Genomic DNA, 26,675 nt, shown 5'->3' with positions numbered 1-26,675 from the left:
CTTTTCTTTTTGAGAAGCCTGGCTAGAGATTTGTCAATTTTGTTTATTTTTTCAAAAAACCAACTCTTGGTTTCCTTGATCTGCTCTACAGTTTTTTTTTTTATTCTATATTGTTTATTTCTGCTCTGATCTTTATTATTTCTCTTCTTCTGCTGGGTTTAGGCTGCCTTTACTGTTCTGCTTCTAGTTCCTTTAGGTGTGCTGTTAGATTTTATATTTGGGATGTTTCTTGTTTCTTGAGATAGGCCTGGATTGCAATGTATTTTCCTCTCAGGACTGCCTTTGCTGTGTCCCAAAGCGTTTGGATTGTTGTATTTTCATTTTCGTTTGTTTCCATATATTTTTTAATTTCTTCTCTAATTGCCTGGTTGACCCACTCATTCGTTAGTAAGGTGTTCTTTAACCTCCATGCTTTTGGAGTTTTTCCAGACTTTTTTCTGTGGTTGATTTCAAGCTTCATAGCATTGTGGTCTGAAAGTCTGCATGGTATAATTTCAATTCTTGTAAACTTATGACGGGCTGTTTTGTGACCCAGTATATGATCTACCTTGGAGAATGTTCCATGTGCACTCGAGAAGAAAGTATATGCTGTTGCTTTGGGATGCAGAGTTCTAAATATATCTGTCAAGTCCATCTGATCTAATGTCTCATTCAGGGCCCTTGTTTCTTTATTGACCATGTGTCTAGATGATCTATCCATTTCTGTAAGTGGGGTGTTAAAGTCCCCTGCAATTACCACATTCTTATCGATAAGGTTGCTTATGTTTATGAGTAATTGTTTTATATATTTGGGGGCTCCGGTATTCGGTGCATAGACATTTAGAATTGTTAGCTCTTCCTGATGGATAGACCCTGTAACTATTATATAATGTCCTTCTTCATCTCTTGTTACAGCCTTTAATTTAAAGTCTAGTTTGTCTGATATAAGTATGGCTACTCCAGCTTTCTTTTGGCTTCCAGTCGCATGATAAATAGTTCTCCATCCCCTCACTCTCAATCTAAAGGTGTCCTCAGGTCTAAAATGAGTCTCTTGTAGACAGCAAATAGATGGGTCTTGTTTTTTTATCCATTCTGATACCCTATGTCTTTTGGTTGGTGCATTTAATCCATTTACATTCAGTGTTATTATAGAAAGATACGGGTTTAGAGTCATTGTGATGTCTCTATGTTTTATGCTTGTAGTGATGTCTCTGGGACTTTGTCTCACAGAGTTCCCCTTAAGATCTCTTGTAAGGCTGGTTTAGTGGTGACAAATTCCTTCAGTTTTTGTTTGTTTGGGAAGACCTTTATCTCTCCTTCTATTCTAAATGACAGACTTGCTGGGTAAAGGATTCTTGGCTGCATATTTCTTCTGTCTAGCACCCTGAAAATCTCGTGCCAATTCTTTCTGGCCTGCCAAGTTTCAAAAGAGAGATCAGTCACGAGTCTTATAGGTCTCCCTTTATATGTGAGGGCACGTGTACCCCTTGCTGCTTTCAGAATTTTCTCTTTATCCTTGTATTTTGCCAGTTTCACTATGGTATGTCGTGCAGAAGATCGATTCAAGTTACGTCTGAAGGGAGTTCTCTGTGCCTCTTGGATTTCAATGCCTTTTTCCTTCCCCAGTTCAGGGAAGTTCTCAGCTATTATTTCTTCAAGTACCCCTTCAGCACCTTTCCCTCTCTCTTCCTCCTCTGGGATACCAATTATGCGTATATTATTTCTTTTTAGTGTATCATTTAGTTCTCTAATTTTCCCCTCATACTCCTGGATTTTTTTTATCTCTCTTTTTCTCAGCTTCCTCTTTTTCCATAACTTTATCTTCTAGTTCACCTATTCTCTCCTCTGCCTCTTCAAGCCGAGCTGTGGTGGTTTCCATTTTGTTATGCATTTCGTTTAAAGCGTTTTTCAGCTCCTCGTGACTGTTTCTTAGTCCCTTTATCTCTGTAGCAAGAGATTCTCTGCTGTTTTGTATACTGTTTTCAAGCCCAGCGATTAATTTTATGACTATTATTCTAAATTCACTTTCTGTTATATTATTTAAATCCTTTTTGATCAGCTCATTAGCTGTTGTTATTTCCTGGAGATTCTTCTGAGGGGAATTCTTCTGCTTGGTCATTTTGGATAGTCCTTGGCGTGGTGAGGACCTGCAGGGCACTTCCCCTGTGCTGTGGTGTATAACTGGAGTTGGTGGGCGGGGCCACAGTCAGACCTGATGTCTGCCCCCAGCTCACCGCTGGGGCCACAGTCAGACTGGTGTGTGCCTTCTCTTCCCCTCTCCTAGGGGCGGGATTCACTGTGGGGTGGTGTGGCCCGTCTGGGCTAGTTGCACACTGCCAGGTTTGTGATGCTGGGGATCTGGCGTATTAGCTGGGGTGGGTAGGCAAGGTGCACAGGGGCAGGAGGGGCAGGCTTAGATCGCTTCTCCTTAAGTGATCCACTTCAGGAGGGGCCCTGTGGCAGCAGGAGGGAGTCAGATCCGCTGCCGGAGGTTTGGCTCTGCAGAAGCACAGAGTTGGGTGTTTGCGCGGAGCGAGCAAGTTCCCTGGCAGGAACTGGTTCTCTTTGGGATTTTGGCTGGGGGATGGGTGGGGGAGATGGCGCAGGCGAGCACCTTTGTTCCCCACCAAACTGAGCTCTGTCGTCCAGGGGCTCAGCAGCTCTCCCTCCCTTTGTCCTCCAGCCTTCCCGCTTTCCGAGCAGAGCTGGTAACTTATGACCTCCCAGACGCTAAGTCGCGCTTGTTGTGGGAACACAGTCTGTCAGGCCCCTCCGCTTTTGCAAGCCAGACTCCGGGGCTCTGCTTGGCCGGCTAGCCGCCCCTCCACCCCGGCTGCCTCCCGCCAGTCCGTGGAGCGTGCACCGCCTCGCCGCCCTTCCTACCCTCTTCCGTGGGCCTCTCGTCTGCGTTTGGCTCCGGCGACTCCGTTCTGCTAATCCTCTGGAGGTTTTCTGGGTTATTTTGGCAGGTGTAGGTGGAATCTAAGTGATCAGCAGGACGTGCGGTGAGCCCAGCGTCCTCCTAAGCCACCATCTTGCAAACCTCCACTAAACCAGTTTCTCTACCATACATTTAAAGATGAATAAATAACTATTCTTTTTGAAGTGTTCCAAAAAATATAAATGGAAGGAAAGCTTAGAAACTCATTTTACATAACCAGCATTACCTTTATTCCAAAACCAGGCAAAGACCTCACTATAAAGGAGATTTATAGGCCAATAACTCTGATGAACACGGATGCAAAAATTGTCAACAAGACACTGGTAAATTGATTTTCAACAGTATTTTAAAAGAATTATTCACCATGATCAAGTGGGATTTATTCTGGTCTGCAGGGCTGGTTCAACGTCTTTCAAATCAATCATTGTGATACACCACATTAATACAGAAAAGGATAAGAACCATATCATCCTTTCAATAGATGCAGATGAAGCATTTCACAAAATATAGCATCTCTTCTTGATAAAAAAAAAAAGCAGGGATAGAAGACACATACCTCATCATCATAAAGGCCATATACAAAAGACACACAGCTAATATCATCCTCAAAGGGAAAAAACTGAGAGCCATTTCCCTATGGTAAAGAGCAAGATATGGATGTCCACTCTCACGCTTACTATTTAACATAGTACTGGAAGTGTTAATCTCAGCAATCAGAAAATAAAAAGAAATAAAAGACATACAAATTGGCAAGAAAGAAATCAAACTTCCACTACTTGCACATGACATGATACTCTATGTAGAAAATCCCAAAGAGTCCATCAAAATAATGTGAGAACTAATATATGAATTCAGGAAAGTTACAGGATGTAAAATCAGCATGCATAAATCTGTTGCATTTCTATATAGCAATAATGAAGCAGCAGAAAAAAAATTCAAAGAATCGATCCCATTTGCAATTGTACCATAAATAATAAGACAAGTGGAAATAAACCTAACTAAAGAAGTAAAATTCTGTACTCTGAAAACTGTAGAACACTTATGAAAGAAATTTAAGAGAACACAAAAAATGAAAAAGCATATCATGCCCATGGATTAGAACAAACATTGTTAAAATGTCTATACTACCCAAAGCAATCTATACGTGTAATGATATACCTATCAAAATAACACCAGAATTTTGTGTACAGCTAGAACAAACACTCTTAAATTTGTATGGAACCACAAAAGACCCCAATATCTAAAGCAATCCTGAAAAAGAAAATCAAATCTTGAGGCATCATGATTTCAGATTTCAAGCAATATTACAAAGCTGTAATCATCAAGCCAGTATGGTACTGGCACAAAAACAGACACATTGATCAATGGAACAGAATAGAGAATGCAGAAATGGACCCACAAACATATGGCCAACTAATAATTGACAAAGCAGGAAACACTATCCAGTGGAATAAAGACAGTCTTTTCAGCAAATGGTGTTGGGAAAACTGGACAGTGACATGCAGAAGAATGAACCTGGACCACTTTCTTATACCATACATAAAAATAAATTAAAATGAATGAAAGAACTACATGTGAGATAGAATACTATCAAGATCCTACAGGAGAACACAGGCAGTAACCTTTTTGACATTGTCCTCAGCAACTTATTTTTAGACACGTCACCAAAGGTAAGGAAACAAAAGCAAATATGATGTATTGGGACCTCATGTAGATAAAAAGTTTCTGAACAGTGAAGGAATCAACAAAACTAAAAGTCAGCATATGGAATGGGAGAAGATATTTATAAGTGATTTATCTCATAAAGGTGTAGTATCCAAAATCTATAAATACTTTATCAACCTCAATACCCAAAAAACAAACAACCCAGTTAAAGTGGGAAGAAGACATGAATAGGCACTTTTCCAAAGAAGACATCCTGATGACTAACAGACATATGAAAAGATGCTCAACATCATTCATCATCAAGGAAATAAAAATCAAAGCCACAATGAAATATCACCTCACACATGTAAGAATGGCTAAAATTAAAAACACAGGAAACAATAGGTGTTGGTGAGGATGTAAAGAAAGGGAACACTTTTGCACTGATGGCGGGAATGCAAACTGGTGCAGCCACTCTGGAGAACTTAATGGATGTTCCTCAAAAAACTAAAAATATAACTACCCTACAATCCAGCAATTTTACTAGTAGGTGTTTACCTAAAGCATACAAAAATACATATTTGAAGGGGTCATGTATCTCAATGTTTATAGCAGCATTATCAACAATAGTCAAACTATGGAGAATGCACAAATGCCAATCTACTGAAGAACGGAAAAAGAAGATACATATATACATATATATGTATATATTATAATATGACTCACCCATGAAAAAGAATGAAATATTGCCATTTGCAATGACATGGATGGAGTTAGAATGTATTATGGTAAGCAAAATGAGTCAATCAGAGAAAGACAAATAACATATGATTTCCCTCATATGTGGACTTTAAGAAACAAAACGGATGAACGTATGGGAAGGGGAGGAAGAGAAGAGGGAAATAAACCACAAGAGACTCTTAATGATAGAGAAGAAACTCTATTTTGATGGATGAAGGTGGGTGGGAGATGGGCTAGATGGGTGATGGGTATCAAGAAGGGCACTTTTAGTGATGAGCATTGGTTATTTTATGTAAGTGATGAATCACTGAACTCTACTCTTGAAACCAATACTATACTGTATGCTGACTAAAATTTAAGTTCAAAAGTTTCCCTCTCCAAAAATAAAATATTTACAAATCATGTATCTCATAAAAGACTTCTATTTAGTGTAAAAAAAATCTCACAAATGACAAAAAGAAGAAACAGACAGTTCAATAAACAAGTGGGCAACGTATTGAAAAAATACTAAACCAAAAGAGAATATACAAATTTCAAATAAGTATATCAAAAGATGCTTAACATCATTAGCTATGAGGGAAATGCAATCCCACAACAACCCTCTGTGAATAGCTAAAATAAAAACACTGACCATCCCAAGTTCTGGCAGGGTTGTGGGGGATTGAGTTCTCTCATACACTGCTGCTGGCAATGAAAAGTGTTGCAACCACTTTGGAAAAGAGTTTAGCACTTTCTCGAAAAGTTATCTTTATAACTCCTTTAAGCAAATTCACCTAAGTATTAGAGAAAGCAACCATATGTCCAAGCAAGAAGTTAAACCTAAAAGTTCATAGAAGCATTATCTGCAAGAGCCTCAAAATGGAAGTAATCCAAATATCCATTACCAGGTGAATGGAAAGAACAAATAGGGGTGTATCCATATAATGGAATATTAGTCAATGATAACAAAGAAGGAGATATTTATACATACAAAAAATGCATGAATGTAGAAATAATTAGGTTGAAGGTAAGAAGATTGACAGAAACGTATTCATTGTAGGATTCCATTCAGATAAAATTATAAGAACAAAACAATTATCCATAGTGACAGAAGATCAGTGATTGCCTGGGAATGAGGTAGGGTGATGTGGACAGGGAGGTTGGAGGGAGGTAGATGGGAGATATTACAAAGGGATCAAAGAATATTTTTGAGGTTATGAATATGTTCATTATCTTGACAGTAGTTCTAAATACACAGATATATATGTATATATATATATATATAAATATATATATATATATATACTTATTAAAGCATATACTTTATTTTTTAAATATGACATTTATTGTCAAATTGGTTTCCATACAACACCCAGTGCTCATCCCAACAAGTGCCCTCTTCAATGCCCATTATCCATTTTCCCCTCCCTCCCACCCCTCATCAATCCTCAGTTCATTCTCAGTTTTTAAGAGTCTCTTATGGTTTGGCTCCTTCCCTCTATGTAACTTTTTTTGCTAAGTGAAATAAGTCATACAGCGAAAGACAGATACCATATTTTTTCACTCTTATGTGGATCCTGAGAAACTTAACAGAAGACCATGGGGAAGGGAAGGGGAAAAAAGCATATATTTTAAATATGTATAAGTATTGTATATCAGCCATACCTAAAAGAAGTATTTGACATATATTTATATATTGATAATTCTCTGATGTAATTAAATAAAACAGGCAAAGATTCTCATGATCATGTTCTTATAGTATTAGCAGACCCATATCATATCTAAACAAACTGGTCCACACTACATATAAAGAGGAAATCATCATTTGCAAGAAAATATTTATTCAAATATTTAGAGGAAGTTGATGTCCTTTCCTTCTGAAGTAAAGAAAAAATATTCTATATGTATTAGGAAAAAATCATAATGATATTTTAAAAAACTGGTCACTTTATGCAATGAGGCTGAGTATTATAATTGGGCTAAGTCAAGGGCAATAAATATTTTTTAAATATTAAATTTTAAAGGGAAGTGAAATGTACAGGCCTATACTTATGGAATTAATAAGTCATGAGGATGTAAGATACAGCATAGGGAATATAGTTATATGGCATTGTAATTGTGTTGTATGATGACATATGGTAGCTATACTTGTGGTGAACATAGAATAACTTATATACTTGTGGAATCATATATTGTACCCTTGAAAATAATGTAACATTGTGTATCAATTATGTATAAATATATAAAATATATATATTTAATTCTTACTGACATTTCAAACTAACACTTGAAAAATGTCTGGCTCTTTAAGAAGGAAAAAGCCATGGGCATCAGGGAAATATCTAGGGTATAATGTCCAATTGGTAGGAAGATCTAACACTTGCACAACCACACCCATCCATGAGATACATGGGAATTGTAGATGATTTTTTATACATCAAGAATAATTTAGTCTTGTTTGTTGTGAATGCATAGCAAAGACCAATTTCCTTCTTAAAAATGGATAATTTATTGTTTTTTTAGCAAAAATAAACAAACAAAAACCCTTGTATGTAAGATGGGTTTCACGGGCTACTATGCAGCTTGTAGCTGGTGATGGAATGACATTCCACCTGCTAAACTTCTTCTCTCATGATGAGATCAAAACAGCTCCTCTACTTTTAGGAAAGTTTGTGAACCTTACAGGAGCTATTCCATAGCATGTTTCTGTACAAATCTATACACTCTCTTGAACCAGACATCATATCCTACTAGGCATGAATGGTGTTGGTTTATCCTGGGGACTGCTGCCCTTGAATCTGGAGTAGGAACTTCAGCAGCCACATGACACAGATACTCAGAACCTGCCTCCTTCAGGCACCTGATACTAGCTCAGCCACCTACATGAAGAGATGCACAGAAAGAGACAGATCCAGCAACCACTATGCTTTGTTGGTGTAACTATGAGCCCTCACCCTGCTCGATGCTTATTTAATGACAATGGCATTCATACAATTGAGTCCTGATCATAGCAACTGTATGTTATAATGCACTTCTCAAAGAGCCTTTTTTGTCATCTTTCCTCATTTCTCCCCTAACAACATACGTGAAAATGAGTAAGAAGTGGCCTGAATTCATACGGACATTCATAATACTGCAGTACCCACAGGGCCATGGGCTTGCTCAAGGTGTATCATTGACTGTTCTCAACAATCCTGTGGGTGAAGCATTTTCATCCCCATTTAAAAGAGCGGGAATCTGGGGTTCAGCATTTTCCCTGTCCTCCATCCTGCACCTTTGCCTTTAAAGAAAGCAGTTGGAGTTGGATCAGCACCCACTGGGGCCTGATGAGAGAGACTCCAATGGCTTTATAGCCTAGACATACTGTAAAGAGATTCAAAGCATTACATGAAAGGGGTGACTAGGATCTGGATTCCTCTTGTCTTCCACACCCCAGGATCATTCAGCTCCCACTGTGGGGACACACACCCTCGGCTGAGACCTAAATATCTGAAAGCAGAATTTCTAATTCCTGCCAAGACATATATGTGTCTATAAAAAGTCCTCAAAATGACCATGTTGATGTAAGGTTTCTGTTACAACTGGGGTGCATAGGCTTGTCTTCCACAAAGAAATGCCTCAGCACATCCAACCACTCCTGCTCTTTCACTGAATGCAAAAGAGATTTATTCTTCAGATCACACATAAGAAGGCACAGTAACTAGAGACACTTGACTGGGACCCTGGCAATTGTCAGAACTCTGCCTAGATTGATGGAACAGAGAATGGCCACTGTCATCAGAAATTATTTTGCTTCAAAGAGACAGTAGGAGAGTATTAACAGTACACAGAGGTATCATAGGGCACTTGGAGATGAGCTAGTCCTCAAGAGTGAACATGTAAATCCAAGGCCATGCTAAGCAGTTAGCCATTTGTGGCAGAAAACACAGAGACTGTATATAATCATGTGACTGAATGGTCTAGATACATACACAAAAAATGTCATTTAAGAGTCTCAGTTATTTAAGGGAATTATTAGGCAGAAACTTAGTTAGTTAGTAGGCAGAAACTTAGTCAGTTGAACCATACATTTGTTTTATTCTGGGAATTCTTATCTTCTATTCCCAGTATTTCTTCCAGGTATAAGGACATTCATGACAAACACATCTAACCTCTCTGTACACTCACTCCTCTACCTAGAAATTACTTACATAATCATTGAGGTTGAAAGGACAAATGGACTGCATAGCCCAGGCCTCTCCCTTCAGAACTCCTGTAGCAAGCTTCCTTTTGAAGCATGTTTTCCTCTGTCCTCACGGGTGCATCTAACTATACACCCACATCTCTTATTCCCTTTTCTATCTGTTGCTGGATCCCAAATGTTTGGGCCCCTATAACACCCCAAACACACCTTTTTTCCACATCTGGGCTCTAAACCAACCAAGAAATAGGACAAAAAATAAGAAGTAAATGCATTGACTTTATTCTTAATAAAGGTCACGTTGGAGAATGTGACGTAGATTTTCCACAAAGCATGTGGGCTTTCTATTAAAGACTTCCAGAACTGGGGAAACCTTTCCAATCAACAGTGCTGTGCAGGGACAGTCAGAAAGTTCACGGACTGCAATGAATAAGTGACTGATGTCTGATGAAGGAGTCCTGTCTGTGTGTACTCAAGAAAAGTGGTTTCCTTGCAAGACTATCTCTATTGCAGAAGAAAGTACTTCAGGACACTTTTAAAAAGAAAACCTCTCAAAATGAATAACATTCCTTCTTTTTATTGCATATTCACCAAGCCACCTTCTGAGGAAATGGCTTTCCATGTGTCTCAGAGCAGTTTGAAGGATTACCCTCTCATTGCCTTAAAAAGTATGATTGTAGCTCATCTTGGAAATGGTTTTCTGGAAGATGGTGGCCTAGGAGGATGCTGGGCTCACCTGGCCCTGCTGATCACTTAGATTTCACCCACATCTGCCTAAATAACCCAGAAAACCGCCAGAAGCCTAACAGAATGGACTCTCCGGAGCCAATCATAGACAAGAGGCCCACAGAAGAGGGTAGGAAGGGCAGAGAGGCAGTGCGTGCTACTTGGACTGGTAGTAGGGAGCTGGGGCGGTAGAGGGCAGCCAGCCTGACAAAGCAGAGCCCCTGAAGTCTGGCTTGCAAAAACGGAGGGGCTGGAATGTGTGAGTTCTGACAGTCAGTGGGACTTAACATCTGAAATGTTAAAAGTCAACAGCTCTACTCTCTAAGAGCAGGGAGGGCGAGAGGACGCCAAGAGGGAGAGTTGTTGAGCTCAGGACAGAGCTTAGTCGGGGAACAAAGGCACAGGCAAGTGCCATTTCTCTCTCTCATCCCCGGCTGAAATCCCAAAGGGAACCAGTTCCCATCACCGAACTTGCTTGCACCTCGCCAATACCCAACATTGTGCTTCTGTGGATCCATCCCTCTGAAGGGCCCACCTCCCTTCCAGTGCTGCAGGGCCCCTCCAGCAGGTGACCACTGATGGCAAAGCTAGCTAAGTCTGCCCCTACCACTCCTGTGCATCTTGTGGATTCACCCCATCTAATACGTCCTTGGCCAGATCCCATTGTAGCAGCACCACAAGCCTGGCAGTACGCAAGCAGCCCAGACAGGGGCCACACCACTCCACAGTGAGTCCTGCCCCAGGGAGAGAGGAAGATAAGGTACACACCAGTCTGTCTGTGGCCCCAGCTATGGGCAGGGGGCAGACATTGGGTCTGACTGTAGCCCCACCCACCAATACAAGTTACCTCGGACAGCACAGGGGAAGTGCCCTGCAGTTGAGAGCTACTGCAGGGACTACTAAAAATGATGAAATAGAAGAATTCTCCTCAAAAGAAACTCCAGGAAGTAGCAGCAACTAATAAACTGATCAAAACCAATTTAAACAATATAATGGAACAAAAATTTAGAATAATAGGCATAAAATTAATCGCTGGGCTTCAAGAAAACATAGAGGACAGCAGAGAATATATTGCTACAGACAGCAGAGAATCTAGTGCTACAAAGATCAAGGGACGAAAAAATCATCATGAAGAATTTAAAAATGTTATAAATGAGGTGCAAAATAAATGGAGGCGGCCATAGCACGGATTGAAGAGGCAGAGGAGAGAATAGGTGAATTAGAAGATAAAATTATGGAAAAAGAGGAAGCTGAGAAAAAGAGAGATAAAAAAAATCCAGGAGTAGGAGGAGAGAATTAGAGAACTAAGTGATGCAATCAAATGGAACAATATCAGTATCATAGGAATTCCAGAAGAGGAAGAGTGAGAGAAAGAGGCTGAAGGTGTACTTGAACAAATCATAGCTGAGAACTTCCCTGATCTGGGGAAGGAAAAAGGCATTGAAATCCAAATGGCACAGAAAACTCCCTTCAGAGGTAACTTGAATCGAACTTCTGTATGACGTATCATAGTGAAACTGGCAAAATACAAGGATAAAAAGAGAATTCTGAAAGCAGTTAAGGATAAAAAGACCTTAACTTACAAAGGTAGACACATAAGGGTAGTAGCAGACCTGTCTACTGAAACTTGGCAGACCAGAAAGAAATGACAGGAAATCTTCAATGTGATGAACAGGAAAAATATACAGCTGAGAATCCTTTATCCAGCAAGTCTGTCATTCAGAATAGAAGGAGAGATAAAGGCTTTCCCAAAGAAACAAAAACTGAAGGAGTTCATCACCACTAAACCATCCCTACAAGAGATCCTAAGGGGGACTCTGTGAGTGAAATGTTGCAAGGACCACAAATCAGCAGAGACATCACTACAAGCATGAAACCTACAGACATCACAAGGACTCTAAACCCATATCTTTCCATGATAACACTGAATGTAAATGGACTAAATGCGCCAACCAAAAGACATAGGGTATCAAAATGAATTAAAAAAAAAAACCAAGACCCTTCTTTTTGCTGTCTACAAGAGACTTATTGTAGAACTGAGGACACCTTCAGATTGAAAGTGAGGGGATGGAGAACTATCTATCATGCTACTGGAAGTCACAAGAAAGCTGGAGTACCCATACTTATATCAGACAAACTAGACTTTAAATTAAAAGCTGTAAAAAGAGATGAATAAGGGCATTATATAATAATTACAGGGTCTACCCATGAGGAAGAGCTAATAATGACAAATATCTATGCACCGAATATGGAAACACACAAATATATAAAACAAGTAATCAGAAACATAAGCAACCTTATTTATAAGAATGTGGTCATTGCAGGGCAGTTTAATACTCCACTTACAACAATGAATAGATCATCTAGACACAGGATCAATAAAGAAACAAAGACCCTGAATGATACATTGGATCAGATGGATTTGACAGATATATTTAAACTCTGCATCCAAAAAAAATAGAATCCACTTTCTTCACGAGTGCACATGGAATATTCTCCAAGATAGATCACATACTGGGTCACAAAACAGCCCTTCATAAGTATACAAGAATTGAGATCATACCATGCACACTTTCAGATCACAATGCTATGAAGCTTGAAATCAACCACAGGAAAAAGTCTGGAAAACCTCCAAAAGCATGAAGATTAAAGAACACCTAACTAAAGAATGAATGGATCAATCAGGCAATTAGAGAAGAAATTAAAAATACTTGGAAACAAATGAAAATGAAATGACAACAATCCAAATGCTTTGAGATGCAGCAAAGGCAGTCCTGAGAGGAAAATACATTGCAATCCAGGCATATCTCCAGAAACAAGAAAAATCCCAAATACAAAATCTAACAGCATACCTAAAGGAAATAGAAGCAGAACAGTAGAGACACCCCAAACCCAGCAGAAGAAGAGGAATAATAAATATCAGAGCAGAAATAACATAGAATCTGAAAAAAAAAGCAACTTTAGAGCAGATCAATGAAACCAAGAGTTGTTTTGTTTTTGTTTTTTTTTTTGAAAAAAAAAAAGCAAAATTGATAAACCTCTAGCCAGGCTTCTCAAAAAGAAAAGGGAGATGACCCAAATAGATAAAATCATGAATGAAAATGGAATTATTACAACCAATCCCTCAGAAATACAAGCAATTATCAGGGAATAATATAAAAAATTATATGCCAACAAACTGGACAACCTGGAAGAAATGGACAAATTCCTAAACACCCACACACTTCCACTACTCAAACAGGAAGAAATAGAACACTTGAACAGACAGACCCATAACCAGCAAAGAAATGGAATCGGTTATCAAAAATCTCTCAACAAGTAAGAGTCAAAGACCAGATGGCTTCCCTGGGGAATTCTACCAGACATTTAAAGCAGAGATAATACCTGTCCTTCTCAAGCTGTTCAAAAATAGAAAGGGAAGGAAAACTTCTAGACTCATTCTATGAAGCCAGCATTATTGTGATTCCCAAACCAGAGACCCAGCAAAAAAAGAGAAGTACAGGCCAATATCCCTGATGAATATGGATGCAAAAATTCTCAACAAGATACTAGCAAATTGAATTCAACAGCATATAAAAAGAATTATTCACCGTAATCAACTGGGATTCATTACTGGGCTGCGGGGCTGGTTCAATATTCCTAAATCAATGAATTTGATACATCACATCAATAAAAGAAAACCATGTGATCCTGTCAATTGATGCAGAAAAAGATTTGACAAAATTCAGCATCCTTTAATAAAAACTCTCGAGAAAGTCAGGATATAAGGAACATACTTAAACATCATAAAAGCCATTCATGAAAAGCCCACAGCTAACATCATCCTCAATGGGGAAACACCGAGAGCTTTCCACCTAAATCAGGAACACAACAGGGATGTCCACTCTCACCGCTGTTGTTTAACATAGTGTTGGAAGTTCTCGCATCAGCAATAAGACAACAAAAGGAAACCAAAGGCATCAAAATTGGCAAAGATGAAGTCAAGCTTTCACTTTTTGCAGATGACATGATATTATACATGGAAAATCCGATAGACTCCACCAAAAGTCTGCTAGATCTGATACATGAATTCAGCAAAGTTGCAGGATGCAAAATTAATGTACAGAAATCAGTTGCATTCTTATACACTAATAAAGAAGCAACAGAAAGACAAAGAAACTGATCCCATTCACAATTGCACCAAGAAGCATAAAATACTTAGGAATAAACCTAACCAAAGATGTAAAAGATCTGTATGCTGAAAACTATGAAAAAGCTTATGAAGGAAATTGAAGAAGATACAAAGAAATGGGAAAACATTTTGTGCTCATGGGTTGGAAGAATAAATATTATTAAAATGTCAATACTATCCAAAGAAATCTACAAATTCAATGCAATCCCAATCAAAATCGCACCAGAATTCTTCTCGAAACTAGAACAAGCAATCCTAAAATTTGTATGGAACCACAAAAGACTCCAAATAGGCAAAGTTATTTTGAAGAAGAAGAAAAATGTGGGAGGAATCTCAATCCCAGACTTTAGCCTCTACTACAAAGCTGTAATCATCAATACAGCACAGTATTGATACAAAAACAGACATATAGATCAATGGAATAGAATTGAGACTCCAGAATTGGACCCACAAAAGTATGGCCAACTAATCTTTGAGAAAGCAGGAAAGAATAGCCAATGGAAAAAAGACAGTCTCTTTAACAAATGGTGCTGGGAGAACTGGACAGCAACATGCAGAAAAATGAAACTAGACCACTTTCTTACACCATTCACAAAAAAATAAAAATAAAAATGGATAAAGTACCTGAATGTGAGACAGGAAACCATCAATATCCTAGAGGAGAAAGCAGGGAAAAAACTCTCTGACCTCAGCTGCAGCTATTTCTTACTTGACACATCCCCAAAGGCAAGGGAATTAAAAGTAAAAATGACCTATTAGGACCTCATCAAGATAAAATGCTTCTGCACTGCCAAGGAAACAATCAACAAACCTAAAAAGCAACCAATGGAATGGGAAAAGATAGTTGCAAATGACATATTGGACAAAGGGCTAGTATACAAAATCTATAAAAAGCTCACCAAACTCCACACCTGAAAAACAAATAATCCAGTGAAGAAATGGGCAAAAAACATGAATAGACACTTCTCTAAAGAAGACATCCCGATGGCCAACAGGCACATGAAAAGATGCTCAACGCTGCCCTTCATCAGGGAAATACAAATCAAAACCACACTCAGATACCACCTCATGCCAGTCAGAGTGGCTAAAATGAACAAATCAGGAGACTATAGATGCTGGCGAGGATGTGGAGAAATGGGAACCCTCTTGCACTGTTGGGAATGCAAACTGGTGCAGCCACTCTGGAAAGCAGTGTGGAGCGTCCTCAGAAAATTAGAAATAGATCTACCCTATGACCCAGCAATAGCACTGCTAGGAATTTACCCAAGGGATACAGGAGTGCTGATGCATAGGGGCACTTGTACCTCAATGTTTATAGCAGCACTTTCAACAATAGACAAATCATGGAAAGAATCTAAATCCGTCAAGTGATGAATGGATAAAGAAATTGTGGTTTATATATACAATGTAATACTGGTTGGCAATGAGAAAGAATGAAATATGGCCTTTTGTAGCAACGTGGATGGAACTGGAGAGTGTTATGCTAAGTGAAATAAGTCATACAGAGAAAGACAGATACCATGTTTTCACTCTTATGTGAATGCTGAGAAACTTAACAGAAGACTATGGTGGAGGGGAAGTAATCAAAAAAAGAAAAAAAGAGGTTAGAGAGGGAGGGAGCCAAACCATAAGAGACTCTTAAAAACTGAGAAGAAACTGAGGGTTGATGGGGGGTGGGAGGGAGGAGAGGGTGGGTGATGGGTATTGAAGAGGGCACCTTTTGGGATAAGCACTGGGTGTTTATGGAAAATCAATTTGACAATAAATTTCATATTTAAAAAAATAATAAAATAAAAACCAAAAAAAGAAAGCTAAAAAAATCCTGAGAGTAAACTGAGGGTTGATGTGTGGTGGTAGGGAGGGGAAAGTGGGTAATGGGCATTGAGGAGGGCACCTGTTGGGATGAGCACTGGGTGTTGTATTGAAACCAATTTGACAATCATTATCATATTTTTAAAAAAAAGTATGATTGTAGTTTAATCTCATTTTGCCAAAGTGGATTGGAATAAATTTGTAAATTACAGGAGTAGGATGAAAATCATACATCAATAAAATTTCTCCTGAAATCAGCGCACATGGGTGGCTCAGTCAGTAAACATCTGACTTCAGCTCAGGTCATGATCTCGTGGTTCATGAGTTCAAGCCTGGTGACAAGCTCTGTGGTGATAGCTAGGAGCCTAGAGCCTGCTTGGGATTCCGTGTCTCCCTCTCTCTGTGCCCCTCACCCACTCATGCTCTGACTTTCTTTCTCTCTCAAAAATAAACATTAAAAAAACTTTAAAAATTTCTTTTGAAATCTTTTAAAGAAACAATAAAAAATGTTTAAAATCTGTACCTACACATAAACACACACTCTGACTACAGCCAGGCATAGATTATAGATAAAATATGTAAGAAAATAATAACATATTTCACATAGGGATATATACATATGTAGTAAAACTATAAATAAGTGTATTAGATTGGAAAATCCATATTCTTGTGAGTGATGACCTCTTGATAAGAAGGTTAATGCGTTTAGAAAATACTTCAACTACATTACAGTTATATATAATAATTTATTGTTTAATAGGAAGATAGAAATGTGTTCTATTTTATAGTTTCTGTTTAAAATATTTTATAACAAGCAATGATTCTATCAGATTTAATTCTGATTTTTAAAATGATTCTTATTAATTTAGAAATTGTGGAAAAATATTTAAGTCCAGAATGAAATATGTAATTGATCAGCAATCCTACTATTCATTAATTTAAAAAAATCATGTCTCTGTGTTTTCTCCTGATATTTCTATGCATGAATCTGTAATGTATATTCATTACATTACACATATGTATTATATTGTGTGCCATAGATGACTCAGAATTTGTTTAAGATTGTGAAACCAGTTATTAAATTTTCCCAAGCTTGATAAGTTGACAAGTTATGCTGAATCCAAAGTCCACATCCATAATCATTAGGTTTACAATCTTTCTTCTATATTATGGCTGAAGCCAGCATAGGGCACATGACTACCCATGGTACAACAGGAAGAACTGATCTGATATGTGTGACCCAGCTTTCCTGATTTCACTCTGTTTTACAGCAAACTCATTTTTATACTCTGTTATTCTGTACTGTCTCTTTTCTGTGACTCAATGGGTTGCTGACATTCCAATGTTAAAATGGAAGGTAAAAAATATGATAATTACATCCAATAAAAGTAATGATATCTGATAAGAGGTTAATATGCAACATGTTAGCTGAAAATGTGCCTGGTCTGGTCTCAATCTTTTTGTATTTGTTGAAGGCTGTTTTGTGACCCAATATGTCATCTATTCTGGAGAATGTTCCATGCGTACTTGAGAAGAATGTATATCCTGCTAATTTGGGATAATATGTTCTGAATATATCTGTTAAGTCCTTTCAGAGCAGTGTTTCATTCAAAGCCATTGTTTCCTTGTTGATTTTCTGCTTAGATGATCTGTCCATTGCTATAAGTGGATATTAAAGTCTGCTACTATTATTGTATTATTATCAATGAATCTCTTTATGTTTATGATTGATTGATTTATATATTTCAGTGCTTCTATGTTGGGGACATAAAGACAATTGTTACATATTCTTGATGGATAGACCCCTTATTTATGATACAACACCTTCTTCAGCTCTTGTTACAGACAATCCCTATCAAAATAATAACAACATTATTCACAGAGCTAAAACAAGCAATTCTAAAATTTGTATACAACCATAAAAGATCCTGAATAGCCAAAGCAATTCTGAAAAAGAAAACCAAAGCAGAAGGCATCACACTTCTGGACTATAAGCTGTATTACAAAGCTGTAATCATCAAGACATTATGGTGCTGGCACAAAAACAGACACATAGATCAGTGGAACAAAACCCAGAAATGGATCCACAGATGTGTGACCAACTAATCTTCAACAAAGTAGGAAAGAGTATCCATGGAAAAAAGACAGTCTCGTCAGCAAATGGTGCTGGCAAAACTGGACAGCAATATGCAGAAGAATTAACCTGGACCACTTTCTTACACCGTAAACAAAAATAAATTCAAAATGGTGAAAAACCTAAATGTGAGACAGGAAACCATCAAAATCCTACAGAAGAAAACAGGCAGCAACTTCTTTGACCTTGGGTGCAGCAACTTCTTACTAGACATGTCTCCAGAGGCATTGGAAATAAAAGCAAAAATTAACTATTGCAACCTCATCAAGATAAAAAATCTTCTGCACAGTGATGGAAACAACAAAACTAAGAGGCAACTGACAAAATGTGAGAAATAGTAACAAATGACATATTGGATAAAGGGTTAATATCCAAAATCTTAAAGAACTTATCAAATCCAACACCCAAAAACAAATAATCCAGTGAACAAATGGGCAGAAGACATGAATTGACACTTTTCTAAGGAAGACATCCATATGGCAAACAGACACAAGAAAAAATGCTCAACATCACTCATCATCAGAGAAATACAAATCAAAACCACAATGAGATACCACATCGCATATGTCAGAATGGCTAAAATTAAGAATTCAGGAAACAACAGATATCGGCAAGAGTGTGGAGAAAGGGGAACCTTCTTGCACTATTGGTAGGAATGTACACTGGTGCAGCCACTCTGGAAAACAGTATGGAGGTTCCTCAAAAAATTAAAAATAGAACTATCTATGACCCAGCAAATGCACTACTAGGAATTTATCCAAAAGATACAAAAATTCTGATTCAAAGGGGCACATGCACCACAATGTTTATAGCAGCACTATCAAAAATACTCAAATTATGGAAAGAGCCCAAATGTCCATCAACAGATGAATGGTTAAAGATGTTGTATATATACAAATGGAATACTACTCAGCAATCAAAAAGAAAGAAATCTTGCCATTTGCAACATGATGGAACAAGAGTATATTATGCTAAGTGAAATAAGTCAATCAGAGAAAGACATATCATATGACTTCATTCATATGTGGAATTTGAGAAACTCAACAGATGAACATAGGGGAAGAAGAGGAAAAATACCTAAAAACAGAGAATGAGGTAAATCATAAGAGACTCTTAAATACAGACAACAAACAGCACTGCTGGAGGGGAGGTGGGAGTGATGGGTTAAATGGGTGATGGGCATTAAGGAGGGCACTTTTTTGGGATGAGCAATGGGTATCATATGAAAGAGTTGAATCACTGGGTTCTACTCCTGAAGCCAAGACTACACTGTATGTTAACTAACTTGAATTTAGTTATTTAAATTTAAATAACAAACAAACACACAAACAAAAAGATGTGAGATATATATATATATATATATATATATATATATATATATATATACATATACATACATACAGTGGAATACTATTCAGTGATCAAGAAGAATGAAATCTTCCCATTTGCAATGGCATGGATGGGATTAAGTATATTATGCTAAGCAAAATAAGTCAGTCAGAGAAAGACAAATATCATATGATTTCACTCATATGTGGAATTTAAGAAACAAGATAGATGAACATGGGGGAAGGGAAGGAAAAATAAGATAAAAACAGAGAGGGATGCAAACCATAAGAGATTCTTAAAGAGAACATACTGAGGGTTACTGAAGGAGAGGTGGGTGGTGGATAGGCTAAGTGGGTGAAGGGCATTAAGAAGGGCACTTGTTGGGATGAGAACTGGGTGTTATATGTAAATGAGGAATCACTGGGCTCTACTCCTGAAATCAATAGTACATTGTGTGTTAACTACCTTGAATTAAAAATAAATAAATAAATAAATTTAAAAATGAAAAAAAAGCAAAAAAAGTCAGCAGCAGAGGATCTGAATAAATATTCCACAGAGACAAAGAAATGGCCAACAATACCTGAAAAGGTGCTCAGCATCAATAATCATCAAGGGAATGCAAAATAAAACCATAATGATATCACCTCTCTTGTATTGAAATGCCAATCATAAAAAAGAAAAGAGGGGTGCCTGGGTGGCTCAGTCAGTTAAGCAGCCAAATTTGGCTCAGGTCATGATCTCACGGTTTGTGAGTTCTAGCCCCATGTTGGGCTCTATGCTGATAGCTCAGAGCTTGGAGTTTGCTTCATATTCTGTGTCTCCCACTCTCTCTTCCCCTCCCCTGCTTGCACTCTTAAAAATTATTTTTAATTATTTTTAACAGAACGTGAGTGGGGGAGGGGCAGAGAGAGATGGAGACACAGAATCCAAAGTAGGTTTCAGGCTCTGAGTTGTCAGCACAGAGCCCAATGTGGGGCTTGAACCCATGAGCTGTGAGATCATGACCTGAGCTGAAGTTGGACACTCAACCAACTGAACCATCCAGGCGCCTCAGAATTTTTTTTTTAATTTTTAATAAAAAAAGAGATATACAAGTGTTGGAGAATGTAAAGGGAACTCTTGTATACCGTTTGTAAGAATACATATTGGTTCAGCCACTATGGATAAAATTATGGACGTTTCTAAAAAAAAAAAAAAGTAAAAATAGAACTACTGTATGATCCAGCAATTCCACTTATAAATATGTGATGAAAACAAATAGCCAACATGAAAAGATATATGCACCCTGTGTTTACTGCAGCATTATTAACAATAACCAAGACGTGGAGATAACGTAAGTGTCCATGAATATATGATGAAGGGATTTAAAAAAGTGTGGTATGTATATACAAGGAAATATTTTTCCTCTATAAAGAGGAATAAAATTGTACTATTTTCCAAAACATGGATGGACCTCAAAGGCATTATGCTCAATAAAATTGATCAAATAGAGAAAGACAAACACCGTGTGATCTTGTTTACATGTGGGAAGTTAAAAGAAAAAAAAAAGAAAGAAACGAATACAGGTATATACAAAAGACTTTGGTAGTTGCCTGAGATGGCATTTGAAGTTGTGAGCAAAATGGAGGAAGGTGGTCAAAGGCACAAACGTCTAATTACAAAGTAAGTAAGTCACAGGGACATCATGTACAGTATGTACAAGTAGGTGACTGTATTTAATAAAATTGTATTACTACATATATGGAAGTGTCCACTGAAAACACGATTGATATCAGTACATACTCCAAGGGGTGGTAAGATTTGACCTCAAATGGACTCCATTCCAAGCAAGTTTAATCCAAGCCTGACCCAGACTCTGGAAACTCGGCATCTCAACAAGAAATAATGTGGTTATGTGGTAAGTGATTGTACCTTGGGCAACTGAGGTCACTTGTAAATGACGCCTTGGTACTCCTGAATAGCATTAAGAGGTTATGACCTTGTGAGGAGACCTCACTCCCAGATAGTGAAGGATGAGGTAGCACTTATATGATTTCAGGTTTGGTTCTCCCATGGGTGCAAACTAAAGGTTTTACTTTCTCTTTAGTCTGTGGCCAAGTTGCATGGTAGATTTCAGAAATGATTTTGTGTCTGTCTGAGGACATCACTCTAAGATGTTGGCCCCTCCCATTAAGTTCCCTGAGGGTCCATCTCAGGTGACATGGAGGTTTCACTTTATTTAAAACATTGCCTTCCAGTGTGGGGGTCTGAATCCACATTCACAGGAGAAAGAGAGGAGACTGAGTTCTCAAAGACAAGCACAAAACTGAGATCCTAATCTCAACATCTAATTCTCCTGATTTAGTGACATTGTTTTCACAGATTTCTCACAAGAAAGCTCATTTACCCAACTGTTCCTCCCATGCCAAACATCCCAATATGATCCCCTTCTTGTTTTTATCTTGTCCACAGAAGTACATCTAGTAAAATTTCTCTATAACCTGGCAGTAGAGGAAGCTTTTCCAGCTATGACTAAAAATCCAGAAGCAAATGGGAAAAGAATAACATTTTTTAATCCCATTAAAAATTAAATGGCAAAGTAAAAAACATAATCAAAGTAAGCAAAGTGTTTTTGGTTTTTATAAGAATAAATGGTCTGAAATCACATCGTTTAAAAAAAATCTGCAGAGACAGAATAAGTGGCTATCTCTGAACCCTGGTAGTGTGAAAGAACTTCTCTGTGACTCAGTTCCTCTTCTGTTAAATGGGAAAACAACAGGACCCTCTTCATGGGTTGCTGTTTTGAGAATTGTTGAAATTAATACATGAACACACTTAGAAAATGTCAAGGCACATAGCCTTAGCTAGTGAGGTTCAAACCTGGTGAAGTTAACAGCTTGGCAAGTGCCAAAAGTTTTATAAATATATGCAAATTCAGATTCTTATACTTTTGATAGTTTTGCAAAAGATTTTCATGTGTCTTTAATAAAGTTTAATATTCTTAAAACTTAATCCAATTGTACAACCAATGACTGTTTTAAATAACTAACGTTCACTATAACCACCATTGGATACATAACTAATTGTCATGAGAATGACTCAAAAGAACTTGGAACAATGGATTCCAGGACACAGCACCACCATTTCTGATTCTAGCCTAACAAAAACTGAAGGCTTATCCTGGATCCTGCATTATACACACACACATACACACACACACACACACTGACAGCCACTGCAGGCCCTGTCTGTTCTACAGCTGACATACCCTGTGCAGAAACATCCCCTGTCCCCTGTGCACTGCTGCAATGGGCCAATCCACCCTTATCCCTCTTTTGACTTCTCCAAAATTCTCCTAAAATTATCCCCACAGCCATCTTGTCCTTTTCGGTCTATTCTCCTTACAGTGGGAGAGTCACCTTGTGAGCACATGAATCAGATTGTATCACTTCTATACTGTAACACTCCACCCTCAGAATGACTCCAACCTCCTGACATGGCCCCAATTATGTGGATCCTGTTTTCCCTTCAGTTGCATCTCCTACTATCTGCACTTTGCCAGGCTCCAGCCACTTGTGTTCATCATCTGCTTCTGCAGCAACTGGTGGCAGAAACACTTCCAAAAAAAAAAAAAGGCCCAGTCCAAGCCTGGTTTCCTCTTGTCTTTCAGGACTCAGCTCAAATGTCATTTCCTGAGAAAGATCTTGACTGACAACTCCATCTGTAATAATCCCTGTCCTCATCATGTGCTACTCAGTGGATTTATTTATTTCCCTTAAAGCATTCTTTTTCATAAATAATTATCCTGATTATTGATTTCCTTACCTATGTATTGCCAGTTTTCCCAAGGTAGAAACAAAGTGCCAGGGATACTACATTGTCTTGTTCACTCTTTATCCCGTGACTAGTTCAGTTATAGGCTGTTATAGGTTGAATTGTGTCACCCAAAACAAGATATGTTGAAGTCTTAATCCTCAGTATCTCAGAATGTAATCTGCGGGACTCTGGATGTTGCAGATGTAATTAGCTAAGATGAGGTCATAGTGGAGTAGGGTGTGCCTGTAAACCATTGTGTCCTTATAAGAAGACAGCCATGTGAAGACAGAACAGGGATAACTCCATGAGGCAATGAAGGCAGAAACTGGAGTCATACAGTTGCAAGCCAAGAAATGCAGAGATTGTCAGTAAATCACCAAAGGCAAGGAAGAAGCATGGATAGAATCTCCCAAAAGGATTCTGAGGGAACATGGTCCTGACAGCATCTTGATTTTAGGCTTGTAGCCTACAGAATGTGAGACAATTTCTATTGTTTAAGCCACCCAGATTGTTTTCATTTGTTATGAGAGCCTTAGGAAACTACTGCAGTGTCTTTCATATCATACACTGAATAAATATAACGGAAGAGAAAGAATTGTTTCCTTTCTGATACACTGGGAGCAGGCACAGATACCTAAAGCTGAGTTGCAGGAGAAATTGGCACCAAAATAAGACATGAAAGGAGGCAATATTTTAAGAACACCTTACTTGAAATCCACAGCAGTGTTTTTGTATTTAGGTGAATACCACAATAAACAGAAGAAATTATTCAAAATGTAAATACCTTCTACCCCAGCTCACTGTTGTGGATACAGCAGACTTATGGTTGGCCCGTATATCTGCTATTTTAACAAGTACTCCTTGTTGATGATCAAGTGGTTTATCGACCACACTTGAAGAAATCCTAACCTAAACATATGATGGTTTTTGTACCATTAATGTAACATCTACTATGCAGAGTTCTGTCATATGTGGGCAGTCTCTGTTAACATAATTACTCAGAAGGACACTGGTTTGTCCCTGCCCCAAACAAGTTCATAGATTACTTTCCCATATGGGAACACACTTAAATACCATTATATTCCTGGGTGGTTGGGAGAATTGAGTATTGCTATCTTGTTGAATAGAAGATACTGAAGCGACTTAAAGGGTACCAATTATTGGAACACTGATTTCATTACTTTTGCTTCAGGAAATTGTCTACCAGACTGAACCTCACACTTTGTTCTTCTCTTTCATGCCCTGTTTCTGGGGCTCAGAGTCCATACACTTCTCTCTTATTCCACTATAAGGGAGAGTCAGGGGATCAAACATCACTTGGTATAGAGAGGGAAGTGGAAATAAGGGAAAGCACATGAAACACAGGTCATGTGCTGTCCCCACTTAGGTCACTGGAAAGTGTACAATGAAGCTGTGCCTCTTTCCAAGATCCATCACACAGCCCCATCCCTCACACAACAGTGATACTGAAGTTCTCACATCATGTAAATGGGGACTCATTCCTGCTTGCTGTTCCATGTGCAGGTATTCTCTCTTGTAGTCATGCTATGATGTTCATGTTAGAGGCGTCAGCTTAATAGAATGAAGGAGGTAATGCTGGGACAAGCTACTAATGTTCTGAGGATTTTGTTGATTCCACAATGTGTAGGTTGCTATTTCAGCACTATTTTAATGGGTTTTTTCTTATTTCTGATAAAGGTAGAAAAAGAACATGAGTGGGAGAGAGAGAGAGAGAGAGAGAGAGAGAGAGAGAGAGAGAGGAAGAGAGAATATGAAGCGAACTCTGCGTTGAGAGCAGAAAGCCTGATACGGGCCCCTCACAAACTGTGAGATAATGACCTGAGACAAAGTCGGATGCTTAACCAACTGAGCCGCTCATGCTCCTTGGTTATTTTTTTCAAACTTTTGGTCTTGAAATTCTGAAAGCATTACTCTGAGGTTGGCAACATTACTGTCTTTCTACAGAATGTGAGATACGAAGCCAACAGAGTAAACTCCATGTTCAAACAATTCTACAGAGGTGGCAAATAAACACAAAACCCAATTTCAGGGTCTAACACTGGCCAAGTCTGTTAAAATTTGAGCACCAAAAGACATAATTATAATGTCAAACACTAGTAACTCTTTGAGCAAAATGGTAATCCATTGTCATAGTAAATACATATATACATACATACGTACATACATACACACATGCATACATACATACAAATAAATAAATGCTTTGTGAGAATGCAAAGGCTCTACCCAATGTTTCAGTGTCAATATATAAAAGTAGAAAAACTGGCAGAATTATAAAAGCAACACTCAACAACTATCATTGGATTGGAATGGTTGGAACATAAATCATAAATGAATTTTCAGCCTGAACCAAGTCCCATAGCAGTCAGTGAGTCACCATGGTAACCATAGTAAACATGCTGGCCAAAGAAAGCTGGGAAAAAACATACAGCAGCCATTCTGATTTGTCTCCTAATGCACTAGCAACTGAGGAGGACTGACATAACTCACAGTAGCTCACTTCATATTCTTCACAATAAGTATTCCTCACAACTTCACCAACACACACACACACACACACACACACACACACACACACACATTCTCTCTCCTCTTTTTTATAACACCCCCAAAACAGGAGTTCATCAAAGTGGATTTGTTTGGGAATAACAAGTACCTCCATAATTACATTCTAACCACACAAAAAAGTTGAAAGCTATTGAACCATTTCATTTAGTGACTGATTTTTTTTCTTTTTCAAGTTTTCATTTAGATTCCAGTTAGTTATACAGTGTAATATTAATTTTGGGTGTAAAACTTAATCATTCATCACTTACATACAAAACACAGTGCTCATCATGACTAGTGACTGATTTTCTGAAGATGACTTGTAGAACTTTCTATGGAAACTTTTAGTCCCTAGTATCAGTACATTTCCAATCACATCTAAAATCTAATATAAAAATCTGAGCAAATGAATATTGTGATGATAAATTCTATGTGCCCTTTTGTTGGGGCCACAGTGCCCAGATATTTGATCAAATATTATTCTGGATGTTTCTGTGAGAGTGCTTTTGGATAAGATTTACACTTAAATGGGTAGACTTTGAATAAAACATTTTGCACTCCATAAAGTGAGTGGGCCTCATTAAATCAGTAGAAGGCCTGAATAGAAATGAGCAAAGATCTTCCATGAACCAGAGGGAATTATTCAGGAGACTGCCTTTGGCCTCACAACAACATC

Source organism: Felis catus, chromosome X (genome assembly GCF_018350175.1).
Source record: "Felis catus isolate Fca126 chromosome X, F.catus_Fca126_mat1.0, whole genome shotgun sequence".
Taxonomy (NCBI): Eukaryota; Metazoa; Chordata; class Mammalia; order Carnivora; family Felidae; genus Felis; species Felis catus.
The sequence above is the reverse complement of the archived record's forward strand: the minus strand, read 5'-3'. Positions refer to the sequence as shown.